This window comes from Vanessa cardui, chromosome 23, assembly GCF_905220365.1.
Source record: "Vanessa cardui chromosome 23, ilVanCard2.1, whole genome shotgun sequence".
In the NCBI taxonomy this organism is placed as follows: domain Eukaryota; kingdom Metazoa; phylum Arthropoda; class Insecta; order Lepidoptera; family Nymphalidae; genus Vanessa; species Vanessa cardui.
In genome coordinates, this window is record NC_061145.1 from 1,269,559 (window position 1) to 1,285,163 (window position 15,605).

General features: G+C 33.3%; 1 protein-coding gene across 2 annotated transcripts in view; it reads left to right on the forward strand.

Annotated features, from left to right (window-relative positions):
* Positions 1-315: 315 nt before the first annotated feature.
* Positions 316-15,605, forward strand: part of LOC124539751 (octopamine receptor beta-2R) — a 232,404-nt gene continuing 217,114 nt past the window's right edge. For both annotated transcript variants that reach the window (XM_047117096.1, XM_047117095.1), the window contains exon 1: positions 316-546. The gene's annotated coding sequence lies outside the window, so the exon portion shown is untranslated. The remainder of the gene's footprint in view (positions 547-15,605) is intronic.

Genomic DNA, 15,605 nt, shown 5'->3' on the forward strand with positions numbered 1-15,605 from the left:
TTTTGTATTTAGATAAAATAGAAGGCTATGACCTTCTTTTCTCGGAGCATTTATTCTCATATTAAACATAAATTGAAATAACTCATTGCTATATAATATTTCATTATAAGTCATGGCTGAATATTGCATTCCTTGACATATCTATTCATAAATTATAAGCGAAGCTATATATATTATTAATAAAAAAAAATCTGTCTCTGATGACTGGCAATTATATGCAAAACGTGCACAGATAAAAAAAAAATTCGCGCGTTTTCTTCTTCATTTCCCGCGTTTTCCTACCAGCGTAGCTCCCGGGTCAGTCGTTCGCGGACCGCCGTGGCGTGTGTACGTGTCGCGCAGCCGTGCAATAAAATGGATGAGTAAAAATTCGATTGTCGCAAGATGATTACACTATTTTCGTCGCACGATCTCAAACGCTTAAGTGTATTATGAATTAATGGTGACAGTGGGGAATTTCATCGAATGTTCGAGTGTGTGTCAGTGTTCTATTTGAAAGATTTTTTTTTAAATCGTGATACTACAAAATCGACGAAGAAATAAAACGTGAGTTTTGAAAAAAATAGCTTTTTATACTTAATTAAGATTGAATTACATTTAATGATTTTTTGCATTAATTAATAATCAGTTTGTAAATTTAAATTTAAATAACCAATGGCAATTCAATAGATAATATTGAATTTGTATTTATTTGTTTTGTTTTAAACTTATGGGTATTATAATTAAAATTTTGACGTTAGATCATTTATCTCAAATCCACAAAGGGTGTTAAAGCATGAAAAGTCCTTGGCAGATATCATCTTTTCGTAAACGTCATTTGGTCGAGTCTTATATTTTCACCATTAAAATTAATTTCATCGTATTATTTAACGAAACAAAAACCTTCTTTAAGAATTATTAAAAAAAAAACTTCGTGTTTCTTTTATATTTAAATGTATTTAAAATTGGAATGAAAACAGATGGTACTTAATAATTTTTAATTGGTTGTAAAAATTTAAACAGATTAAATATTAAGACAGTAGGACAAATTTATTATTATCAATATATAGAATATATTATTTAAGCATATCATATAAAATATATTTACGATCACATAAAACAAATCCATTCCAACATAACAATCATATAAATTTTCAACTTTTCGTAATGTGTACCATTGAACCAAATTGAATTGAAATATTTATATATCTGTATATTTTTGAATTTTACCCAATTTTGGATTCGAATTTTAATCCAACCTTTCATTACGCTACAATTTTGCACACGTTTTTTTTTGTTGCTGGTTACAATTAAATTTAACGCTTTTTTCAATATGACTGTCGAATTAGCTCGTTTTTTAAATTCATAAATGATATTTCACTGAATCTTATATACCATACGTTTAACGCTTAAACTACATTGAAAACTGCCGCATTAATACCAATGAAGTTTCAATTTACAATAAATGCATGAAACTCTGATATCTTGGTAAGAAGCTCGTCTGGGTAGGTACCATCCAATCATCTCGCTCATCACATATTCTGCCACTACAATACTTATTTGTTGTGTTCCGGTTTGAACGTCGAATGAGGCAGTGCAACTACAGGCACAAGGGAAATAACATCTTAGTTCCCAAAGTTTTTAGTGCATTACCGATCTAAGGAATGTCTTATATTTTGTTTTCGATCACTTACCATGAGCCTATTTATTGATCTACCAACATTATAGTATAGAAACGCACACTATCATGAAATTTTACACACACAGAAAAGGTTTTATATGTTATCGGAACATGTTAAATCTAGAATCAAATGTACATTGGTAATAATGGCCCACGTGGATGAACAAACTTTACTCAGTACTTATAAGATTTATAGACTTAATAATATGTATATATTTATATATATTTTTAATTGTTTGACTTTCAAACGTCAGTGTTATTTGTATTAATTAAAACTGTACTTGATGTTCCAATTAAATTTGTAGATCTCATCTCGTATATAAAATATTTCAAATGAAATATTGCAAAGTTTACTGGAATGAAATAAATTATATTTGATTTTGATTTGATTGATCTGGTAGCATAGTGATACATGAATTCTAATCGATGATTTTGGGTTCGAACCCGGAGGTCAGGGGTATGGCTATTTATATTTATAGTCATTTTCGTGCACGGTTGTGAATAAAATAATCGTTAGGAAACCTGTCTGATGTATATACTAGCGACCCGCCCCGACTTCACACGGATGCTATACTATCAGTATAGCATCCGTGTGAAGTTACTTAACACTAACAACTTATTATACGATAGAATTAGTTTATTCACGACATCACATTAGAAACTTCTAAAATAGTCAGCGTTTCTATTATATTGTCCATGTGTTATATACAAAAAAATACTTTAACCATCTCTATCTATTAAAAAAAACCGCATCAAAACCGTTGCGTAATTTTAAAGATTTAATATATACATAGGGACAGACAGCAGGAAAGGACTTTGATACTATGTAATGATATCATAGTCTGATCTTTGAAATATAGTTACAAAGGTCCGAACTGACATTAAGCATAGTTACTCCTTGGTGACGTATATACTAAGAAATAAAAATAAAAAGTAAAGTAGCAGCTTGTAAATTTCCCACTGCTGTGATAAGGCCTCCTCTTCCATTAAGGAGAGGGTTTGGAACATATTCCACCACGCTGTTCCAATGCGGGTTGATGGAATGTACATGTGGCAGAATTTCGATGAAATTAGACATATGCAGGTTTCCTCACGATGTTTTCCTGCACCGCCGAGCACGAGATGAATTATAAACACAAATTAAGCACATGTATATAGTAGTGCTTGCCTGAGTTTGAACTCGCAATCATCGGTTAAGATGCATGCGTTTCTAACCATTGGCCATATCAGCTCATTCTTTCATCACTAAGAAATACATATTTTAATTCAACTCTTATAGTAGAATAGCGAGGGTTATCTCTATGTAAATTTTACACGTACGTACATACGGAAATATAGTCGCGATATAACGTTAACTTCAAAATTACAATCCGTCCCGTAATTACATTATTAACAACTGACTTACTTTTAATGAACACCGTTAATTTGCGCCATATATGAATTGGATAGATACTCAATACTAAATAGGTCAGTAATTAGACAGTCAATTTTTTTGCTATTAGATTATAGTTTTGTAGAAGCCTGCCTGGGTAGGTACCACCCGCTCATCAGATATTCTACCGCTAAACAACAATACGCAGTAATGTTGTGTTCCGGTTTGAAGGGTGAGTGAGCAAGTGTAACTACAGGCACAAGGGACATAGCATCTCAGTTCCCAAGGTTAGTGGCGCATTGAAGATGTAAGGAATAGTTAATAATTCTTACAGCGTCATTGTCTATGGGTGATGGTGACCACTTACCATCAGGTGACCCATATGCTACCAGCCTATTCCATAAAAAAATATCTCTTTTTTATATAAAACTAGTTTAGTCGCCCGCGGTTTCGCTCGCGTTTTAGATTATTGGTTGCCATATGTCAGGCAAAAAAGTAGCCCATATCCTTTTTTGGAGTTCAAGTTTGCTTCATACCAAATTTCATCAAATTCGGCTCAACAGTTTGCTTGTGAAAGAGCGACAGACAGAGTTACTTTCACATTTATTATTTTAATATAGATCTAATGTACACGCTTGCGAACTATTTATTTAACTTATATCGTGCGTAATATACCATACGTAATAAAACTTTTTTATTTATCTGGAATAACGAGTTACTCGTTTCCCTCATATTTCTTAATGTGGGGGGGGGAGTATATTGTACTAGGGATTTTTATAGGATGTTATAATTGATGAATAAGAGTAACTACTTATTTTTTCATATGTAACATCTTCAATCTTTGAAGGGACGGAAGTATGTAACAGGAAGGGGAAGCGCGTCATTTAATTTGACCAATGATCGCGGCGATACCGTTGGCCATCAGATGGAGAATATCCAAGAACATATCATATTAACTATTAGTAAAGTGCGATGGTAGATGTACCAGATACGACGATTGAACTCATTGGCTTTTGTTTCAATTATATAATTTCGTTTATTTTATTAATGAATATTATTTATTATGATTAATTATAAACTTCATAATAACGTGCTCTTTTAACTTAACCGATGATTGCGGGTTCAAACCCAAGCAATTTACGGGCTGTTTTTGTTGAGCTTAGAACGGTAAAAAAAATGTTAGACTAGATAATTGCGTGGGACGTATAGTACAATGATTGTGTACTTAGTTGTAATTATGTGCATTGTATGTTTACATTACACACAACTACCATAGTGTACGCATACATAGGTGAATTCTTTATATACATTCTCTTACTCTTATCACTGGATGGAACGGTAAATCCGTCACTGAAAGAGTTTAGTACAACCTCTTCACATACTATCTAAAGCATGGGACTACCGCTGCCGATGGTTATCTGTAGTATTTATCATAGTAAATTAGTAAGTCAAACTCAAAAAGTTTTAATGCCACGGAATTCGAACCTGAGACATCACAATCTTCGACCCTTTAGCTCATAGATTAATTTACGTTCATATTTGCTAATTGCGGTATTAAAGAACAAATATTGTTTAGTTCAAATATGAATCCGGAATTAACCGGTTATCTGTGTAATAATATTTGTAGTAAGCTAGTTTCCAAACGCAGTTTTGCCCACATGATTCTTAGATTTTAGATAAGGCGATTCTTTGGTAATCTTTGTCAACTTTTGTATCTGACGTTTATGAAAAGAATAATGATCAACTAGATCATTATTTTCGGTCGATCGCTAGTAAACGATAAATCGATAAACCATACCACAAAGTATATCCTTTTCAAAGTAAATAAAATGTTAATTTAATTCACTGTCTGTTATTTAAAGTTTTCGTTTTATATAACACAGCTTGGATCAGGTGCAAGAACAAAATTGGTATGATTTTTTTATTGCATAGGTTGAAGGACGAGCATATGGGCCACCTGACGGTAAGTGGTCACCATCACCCATAGACAATGACGCTGTAAGAAATATTAACTATTCCTTACATCGTCAATGCGCCACCTACTTTGGGAACTAAGATATTATGTCCCTTGTGCCTGTAATTACACTGGCTCACTCACCCTTCAAACCGGAACACAACAATACTGCGTACTGTTGTTTAGCGGTAGAATAACTGATGAGTGGGTGGTACCTACCCAGGCGGACTTGCACAAAGCCCGACCACCAAGTAAAAAAGTGGTATGTGAATTGTAAAAAGAAATTCGGCGTGAAGTAAAGTTGTATACATATATTACATAATGGTCAGACAATGCGCGATGTTTTACTGAAATAATATCAATTAATTGTATGATGTTGTAAGTATTTTATTATTGACAGAGATATTTCACCTTTTAACTGTATGTGACGATAGACGTCCACATACTATAATTATAAATTTACCACAGATTACAACAAAAATATTTTGGGGATTGTCTGCCGCAAAAGTTTATATGACGTCACAAGCAAAACCTTGCATTATTTTTGTCCCTTGTGTTAGACCTCCTCCTCGAAATCCTAGATCACTTACTCACAACACAAACTAAGTATTCATGTTTTGTTGTAGAATACATGTTGAATAGATAGTACTACACAGATAGAGTTAGAGTTTAGTATAGAGATAGAATTTTCATAGAAGCAAATTACTAACGAAATCACTACATAGTATAAAACAAAGTCACTGCTGTATATGATATGCTTAGTTCTAAGAACTACGCAACTTTAATGCATTTTTAAGTAGAGTGATTCAAGAGAAAAGTTTATACATATATACATAAAAGTTACAAATGATAACATATATATTAATAAAATTAAATAAATATATGAATATGACACAACATCACTTACATTACTCTGAAGTTCTGAACCCAATGTATGTACTTAAAGCACTTTTTTTATGGAAAATCAGTAGTAACGACGGTACCACAAACACCCAAGTATACCAAGTAAACATTGAGAAACCTACGACAATCTACATCAAATCGGCCGGTAATCGAACTCGGGACCTCGGAGTGGCGTACTCATGAAAACCGGTGTACACACCGCTCGGCCATGGAGGTCATCAAAATTTTAGAGATTTCTAATGTGATATCGTATATGAACACTTGTTTTGGCGCTTTCATTATAGATAAAAATAATGTACTACAGTATTGTACAACTTACAAAAAAGGCCATACTGGTATGTCTTTTAGGGATAGCCCACAATAATGTTTTTTAACTTTTACATTTTACTATAAATTACGGATTATTTACGAAGCAATTTCAAACAATATAGCATTAATCCTTATCCAATTAAGTACCTTCAATACATTGTGCATTTCATATATCAATATGGACTTGATTGAAAAAGCTATGAACGTTATATATAAAGACATTCTGTGATATATTTAGTATCACTATTGCATCCTGGCGAAGCCGGGTTGCTAGTATATTATATAGTAAAACCTTTTCTGAAACGGGCTGTTTATACTGGTATAAGTTTTACATAGTTTTATTTTCGTTTACTAGGTTATATAGCTTGATTATAAAAGAAATGCTTTCTCATATATTAATGCGATTGGACGACCTCCTTGGTCGGGTTGTATGTACACCAGTTTTCATGGGTACGCCACTCTGAGGTCCCGGGTTCGATTCCCGGCCGAGTCGGTTTAGATTATCATTAGTTGTCTATGTTGTCTGGGGTTTGGGTGTTTGTGGTACCGTTGTTAGTTCTGATTTTCCATAACACAAGTGCTTTAGCTACTTGCACTGGGATCAGAGTAATATATGTAATGATGTCTCATATTTAATGCAGATTGATGTACATATTTGCTATAAAATACCTCTGAGCCGAATAGAGTACTACGTACTAATTATATTAAACGATTTTGATTTTGTAATTAACTAGCGACCCTCCCGTCTGCAAAGCTGGTAATAAATGTACTACAGAATTTGATTATTTACGATATCACATTAGAAATTTCTAAAACTATCAGTGTTTCTTTACTATATTGTCCATGTATAATACACAAAAACCTCCCTCTCGAATCACTCTATCTATTAAAAAAAAACCGCATCAAAATCCGTTGCTTAGTTTTACTATGTAGTGAAAAACTGTGGTTTTCAATAGACCAAGTCATACCAAGTACATTCATAAAATTCATTCATTATTCTGTATTACAATTGACAAATTTTATAATTGCTTGTAAATGTTGATCTCTAACCTCAAGAATACAAATGAATACAATTGAAGAATTTGTCGTCAAGCTTAATGAAAACATTTTGAGAGTCCGATTAAATTGTAATTTTGTTGTTAGTAGCGTTTTTCTAAAAGGTCCAAAACATATTTTTGTAACATGCCATTATCAAATAAAAAATAATAATATTTCTCTTAGATCTCTCTTCTATAATGGCTCAAACTTATATTAGTGATATTAAATGACAATGATATCATATTTTATAAGGCAAGCGACATCTGTTAATTGATCTATTCTAATTTCCAAAAGCAAAGATGTTCAACATAAGTCCTTTTAGCACCAAGCCACAAAAACATGCATAACACAAGAAGTTCATGAAAATCTAAAAATATCGTCATCGAAATAATATCAAAAACAAATATAACACTTAAATAAACACCACTACACTTGTGTATTCTTAAGCAGAGTGGCAAATGGTACCCGATGGTAAGTGGACACCACTAGTAAACGTTGGCTCTTGAATGGAATTTTAATAGCTTGGTTCGTCAATGCGCCACTAACCTTGTGAACTAAGAAATCAAAATCAAAATATACTTTATTGAAGTAGGCTTTTACAAGCACTTCAGCATCGTCATTTGACAACTATATTAAGTGAAGCTACCACCGGTTCAGAATACGTTATGGTATAGCCAATAGTTATACCAGCTCACTCATCTTTCAAATTCGAACACGATAATATTAATGATAAGGCTTGATGTTTGGTGGTAGGGTATGTTTGATGTGATGTAAAGAGCTCTTAATTCACTTTTTATTTTTAATGTCTTGCTTAAAATATTTAAATAAAATTATTTTAGCCTGACCTCTCTTAACCCCTGCATAGATTAATTTATTCATAAATATTGATTCCAATTTTAAATAGACCCAAAGTCCAATATAGTTGATTAGGTGTAGCCGATTTGGAAACGAATGCTTGAAAATAGCTCACCAAATTTATAACATTCTATTAATATACTAAAAAGCTTACTAAGCACATTTTTATGTGTCAGAAACGTTTCGCGCAAGTATTACAACTCTAAATGAATTATACCATAAAAAATAATTTAATTGTTAAATTGTAACGATTTAATAAATTTTGATCTAGGATACTCTTTAATTTTCTGCATATTACATCTTTTCAAAATGATACCACGACGATTTTCAGTGAGCAGCTATTATCGCATAATCACTTGGGACAAAAATCGGATTATGCTATCAATATATAAGATATCATGAAATTCAGTTGAGTGGTTTGAGAAATACTATCAGACAGAGTTACTTTCGCATTTAAAATATTAGTTTCTAGCGACCCATTCCGACTTCGCACTTCGCTGATACTATATAACATAAGACCTTCGTAAGATGTGCAATACTGTGTACATTATTTTGATATACATATCTCGTAGGGCTCGGACAGCGATAGATATATATATACATATATATAATTAATGTTCACGTTATCCAAGTACTGGTTCATACCAGATGTAGTTTGAAACTTCATATAATATATATGAGGAATGCCTTTTAATTGCTCATTGGAACTTCTTCCAAGTCACTGGGTTATCAAAATGCGGTCAAAACGCTCTCTAATGGCGCGCCTTATTTTAGATTTTCTGAATGATCAATCATCCGGTATAGTGGAAATTAATGTTTTCAAGTATATTGCAACCATTATCGTATATATACATACTTTTGTCGTGTACATATGTTATACTAACAATTCGCCCTAACTTCGCACGAGTTTTTCTGACACAAAATTTATTTATAGTATTATTATAAATGTGAAAGAAAAACTCTGTCTGTTTGCCTGTTACTTTTTCACGACCAAACCGCTGAACCGAATTTGATGAAATTTGGTAAACCCAAACACCCAAAAACGCGAATTAAGCCGCTGGCAACAACTTCTGTCTTATAAATATAATTAAATACTCTATAGCACTCATATCATCAATAACTAACCTTGGGAACTAAGATCTTATATCCCTTGTGTCGTATGCACTGACTCACTCACCCTTTAAAGCCAGACAGAATTGCACGAAGCCCTACCCAAAGAAAAGCAGTATACAGTTTCTTTATTTTCTCCGTTCTTTATGAAGAAGTTTCGTCCTTATATGCATATGCTATAAGGTACATAATTCTCCATACCATCAACGAGAAATAAAAGGCGTTTCTTCGAACATCTCACTCAATTAAAAATTTCGAAAGCGTTCGAAACTTAAATATTTTATTTCTAAATAAAAAATTGTCCCCTCATTTCCATTTAAAATTTGTTTTCCAACATTTCAAATAGAAAGTTCCACGGAACCATCTGTCGTATATTAAAGTTAAGACGTGCTCCACTGCAGTATGCTTATAATATAACTTGATACAGTTTTTAAGTTGGCGTTATTACACGAACTTATTTAACAGTTTCATTTCGCTCAACTTGTCAAACTTTGTATGATAATTATAAGTTATTTAAGTGATACAGCCTGTATTCAAATACGTAAATGTGGGTGCCACTGCTGAGATAACTGAGGAGATTTGCTTCTTCAATGATGTTTGTAGTTTGGAGTCTTGTTTATCAGAAATACTTTGAGATATGCAATTTAACTTGATTCCTTGAGCCTTTAATCAATGACTACCCATATGACACTGCAAGAATTATGAACCGTAATTTATGTCGTCGCTGTGGTAATCTATATCTATACATATAATAAAATTTTAGTGTCTGTTCGTAATATTAAAATTACCACTTTATACTTAATGCACATGTATGTATACACAGTAGATACATATAGAAATATAACAATTTTATACAATTTGTGTCGTAACAAACTATCTAAAGAACGGCTGAACCGATTTTGACGTGAATTTCATTAGCAGATGTTATAAGGAGCTGCACGGATTTTGACGGGACTAACACTAGCAGAAAGATGATGTTTTGGGGATTAACTTAGGCGAGTTTTAATACTTAGTTATAGTAAGATCTACGAACTACACTATAACTTATTTGTTAAATTCAAACTTGCATGAGGTTGAAGGCACAGCTAATAATCTCATAGTTTTTCTATCTAGGGGTAGAAGTGTGACCTCAACGGAGACTAGCGAAATGTGCACGACACATACGCACAAGTATGTGCATAAGCACAGGTGCGCTTTCTAATCATTCATTGGATTATAATAACTTCAGATTCGATGATGCTACAATTATTTTTAACGGAAAATTCTAATTACATTTTCATGACTCAGAGATTCGAACCCTGGACTTCGGGATCTACGGACTTAATTCTAAACAAATAGTCCGATGATTCAATCAAAAATTTTATGAATGTGTGCTACCTACTCACACAGACTTATGTATAGGTATCATCAAAAGTATCCTCTATATTTATGCCCCGTAAAACATTTTATTTTTAATATTTATACCGTAACATAAATTCGACTATTAATAAAAAAAATATTTTTAACTGTTACAAGAACTAACTACACATCGATTTAATAGACGATCTAGTAAATTCTATACATTCAGGTCGTAAAACATTTTAACGGCCCCTGCCCCTGACAGTTATAAATGGGCGAGATTTTAAAAAAGATTGCTAGAAAAAACATCGGAATAATATCTATTCAGGAGATAGGTTCTGACGAGAGGTCGTTAGATGAGATACCGTAGAGACAGAAAAATAAAATAAAAAACCCGAGTTATATTTAAACAGCCTGTAAGAGGACGTAAGAAATATCGACTGGTCGTCACTACTATCTTCGAATAACATTGATGCCATGGTCAACGATCTAACTACTGAACTGATTCGTATATATGACATCCATGCTCCTGCACGACCAGTGCGGATGAAGCATGCACCAGCTCCCTGGTTAACACCAGTAATCAGAAACACCATGGCAAAACGCGATAAAGCGAAGAGTCGATATAAAAAGTATCCATCTGAGGAAAATTTTGTAGAATATAAAAGATTGCGTAACATCTGCAACAGAATGTGTAGGGACGCAAAACGTCGCTACATTCACTCAACAATTAAAAATCTCTGTCAATCCCAAGTTTGGAGTTTTTTAAGGTCAATGGGTGTGGGCAAAACTCCTGTAGCCTGCCACAGTTCCGTTGACCTTAAAGCGCTAAATTCTTTCTTCACTAGCCCTCCCACTACTGTAGATCCTATAACGAAATCAGAGACTCTTTCTTATTTATCTTCTCTTGAACCACCAAACTGTCCCTCTTTCTTTTTCCAGTTGGTTTCTGAAGATGTTATCAAGAGGTGTGTCCGTTCTATTTCAACCAAAGCCATTGGTAGCGATAGCCTCAGCCTTAATATGATTCTACCAGTGTTGGATGACATTGCACCAGTGATCACTCACATTATAAATTATTCACTTTCATGCAATGTCTTCCCAACACTCTGGAAAAGGGCTATCGTTATACCTCTTCCCAAAACCAGCAATCCTACCTCTATGTCCCAATATCGTCCTATATCTATCCTCCCTATCCTCTCTAAGGTCATTGAGTCCATTGTACACGAACAACTTTATTCCTTTCTTACAACTTACAACCTGTTATGTCCTTTCCAATCCGGTTTTCGTCCATCCCACAGCACTGTTGGTGCCTTGCTGAAGATAACGGAGGATGTGCGGTGGGCTATGGATAACACCAAGCTCACTGCAATTGCTCTATTGGATTTTAGCAGCGCCTTCAACTCCGTTGATTTTGACATACTTCTTGGTACTCTTCGAGCAGTCAACGTCTCTCCTCTTGTTATTAACTGGTTTCATTCATACCTTTTCGGACGCCAGCAATGTGTAAAAACCGACGATTCCTCGTCAGATTGGTTAGAGCTCACGGCTGGTGTCCCTCAAGGCGGCGTACTTTCACCATTACTGTTTTCTATTTTTATTAATAACATTTCCCGATTTATTACTTCTCCCTTCCATCTGTATGCAGATGATCTACAGCTTTATCGACATTTTAGTTTGGCTGAGCTACCCAGGGCTGTTGATTTATTGAATATGGACCTGTCTGCTATTCAGTCGTGGGCTAGATCTTTTGGCCTTCTTGTGAATCCCAAAAAATCACAAGCCATAATTGTTGGCAGTAGCAGGCTTAGAAGCAAGCTAGACTGGGGGCTAGTCCCCAAACTACTTTATGACGGGATTCCAATTTCTTACTGCGATTCAGTTAGGAACTTGGGTCTTGTTATTGACTGCAATATGTCCTGGGTGGCCCAAGTCAATGATGTTAGCAAGCGGATACACTACACTTACCACTCTCTTAAACGTCTCCAATACTTTCTCCCTTTCAGTACAAAAATTATGCTAGCGCAATCTCTTCTTCTACCAATCCTCGACTACGCTGATGTCTGCTTTTTGGATGTGACTGAGGAGCTACTTAATAAATTAGAGCGTCTTCAAAACCTGGCTATTCGGTTCATTTACGGCTTACGTAAATATGACCATATATCTGCATTTCGTACTCAACTTAAATGGCTCCCTATCCGCCTTCGCCGTGATATGCACATCCTTTCAGTCCTCTTTAATATTCTTAATGATCCAAATTCTCCTGCTTACCTTCGCTCCCGTTTCAATCTTCTTCCTCCTCCAACACGTTCTAGACGTTCCTGTATTACTTCAGAGTTAGAAGTGCCTAGATGTAATACAAAGTTTCTGCTTAACTCCTTCACGGTACGTGCAGCAAATCTCTGGAACAGTCTCCCAAAATCCATCCAAAAGAGTCCAAATATCAACCTCTTTAAAAAAAGAGTAAAAGAGCACTTTCTCTCACAAGTTTCATAAATTTGACAAATTTACCATTATCTTTTTTTTTTTATTTATTTATTTATTTTTGTACGGTAGATATATTTATAATATTTGTGTATCTAGATGTAGTATAAGTATAATAATTTAATATATATGTATTTATTCTATTCTATTATATATATTTATGTAAGCGTAATATATATTATATTAATATTGTTTCTTTTATATAATGTTACTAAGAGTATCTAATGTTGCACTATTTATACCTGCTATATAACACTATCTCTTACAGCTGTGGGTTGGCTGGAAGAAATTTCTTTTAGAAATAAGCCCGCCATTGTAAACAAAAATTTCATGTTTAAAACTTCTGTGTAAAATTTCTCAGTGCAATAAAGAGTATTATATAAGTTTCCCACTGCTGGGCTAAGGCCTTCTCTCCCATTAAAGAGAGGGTTTAGAACAAATTTCACCAAGCTATTCCAATGCTAGTTGGTGGAATACACATGCGGCAGAATTTCGATAAATGTGTCTTATACACATGCAGGTTTCCGCACGATGTTTTCCTTCACCATCAAGCGCGAGATGAAAAAACAGAAATTAGCACATATATATAGTGGTGCTAACCTGGGTGTGAATCCGGAATCATCGGTAAGATGCATGCGTTCTAACCACTGGGTCACCTCAGCTCACCTTATTCTATAAATAGTATCATTTGCTAGCCAATATGTTAATATATACACATTCAAACAAAACAATTCAGTACCTTTTTCATTTCCGTTTGTCAACCATTTCATTCTTTTTCGTTTTGGTAGTCACCATCCATTCATCGCTAATGCTCCATTAAGTAACCTACATTTCCATACTCAATATATATTCAGCGGTTTTAGGAGTTACACAAATATATTTCACCACCAAACGTGATAATCAAGAGAGTAACATTGAATCCGAGTATATAAATTGAAAGTATTATGATAGTCTTTTTCGAAAATGCCACCTAAGCTTAACATTGTTTCACGAACGTTTTAGAACCAATTTAAACTGTGGGAATTTAGTTTGAAAATCAATTTGAAACTTTCGAAAACAGAAGACATATTATATAACATATAGTGTTATAAAAGGCGGATATAAATTGAAACAGTTAGGCTTTTTTTATAAAAATAAACTATGCAAAAAATGTTTCACAATTATTTCGCTATGTAAAAAACTAGCCTCAACTTGCACTGCACTCATTAGCCAAATATCAACATTTTCATCGAAATTTGTACTATTAAGGAGTTTCATAACATATATACAATTCAATTTTATTATATGTATAGATTAAAATGTATAAATCCGTTTTTAATTTATAGTATTTAAATAAATTAAAAATTGTTAATTCCATTCAAAATGTAATCAGGTAGTCATTATAATATTACACATGGAATAAAATTGGTTTGTAATTGATACTATCGTGAATATTTTGTTTACAAAAAATTGGAAATGAGTGATATAACACACAAATACTTATAAAATATATTAAATACACAGATGAAAATATGGGTTTCATTTTTTTTTCATATGAACTTCTAAAACCAATACCTTTACAAGATAAAAATAAAAAAGGTAAGGAATTTGAATTAAGTACTAAAAGACGGATGGTCGAAATCTCTTTTATAGAGAATGAATAGCCTTTTAAAAATTTCGGTTGGGAAACGATTATAAAATAATATATGTAAGATTGTAGCTCCTATATATCTCACTCATATTATCTTTAATAACGAAAATTCTATTTTATTTATTTATGATATTATTGAAAATGCAAAAGCAACTCTGCAACTCTGTTACCTTTTCAAGTTGACTAAACCGATTTTGATGTAATTTGATATTAGATATAGTTTGAGTATCCGGGACGGACATAACGTGGATACTTTTTTAGTTTACCTCTCAAGGTGAAGTTTTGTAAATTAAGCGCGGATACATATTATATTTATTAATAATCGTCAATATTGATATTTTTCATTTGGCGTTGTGACAAATTTTCTTGATTCCCTTTTAAAAAATATTCCTTTTTCGATCTGAAGATTTATATGAAGTTTCAATCGCGAAATTCAAATTGGGCCACGAATGGCGAAACAACGATTTGTTGGAGCAGCTTATTGGAAATTCATTGTTTGAGCTCCAAAAGTGATCTTTTCGATGTTATTTATTCGTATTTCCCTAAACTTTCCTCATTGTCTAAGCATTTTCCTTATCATTATCCTTATCTAGTTTTGATAAGTGATTACTTCTCGATATATCGAAGGTATCTGTAATCAATTCAATCATAACTATCGGATATGATGAAAATAAATTATCACTACATAGTATAAAACAAAGTCCCTTTCACTGTCCCTATATGCATACTCAAATCTTACTACGCAACGGATTTTGATGCAGTTTTTTTTGTAATAGATAGAGTGATTCGAGAGGAAGGTTTTATTATATTATACATGGACAATATAGTAAAGAAACACTGATAGTTTTAAGCGTTTCTAATGTGTTGTCGTAAATAATCAAATTCTGTAGTATATTTAGTATCAGTATTGCACCCGTGTGAAGAAAGGGCGGGTCGCTAGTTTGTAATATAA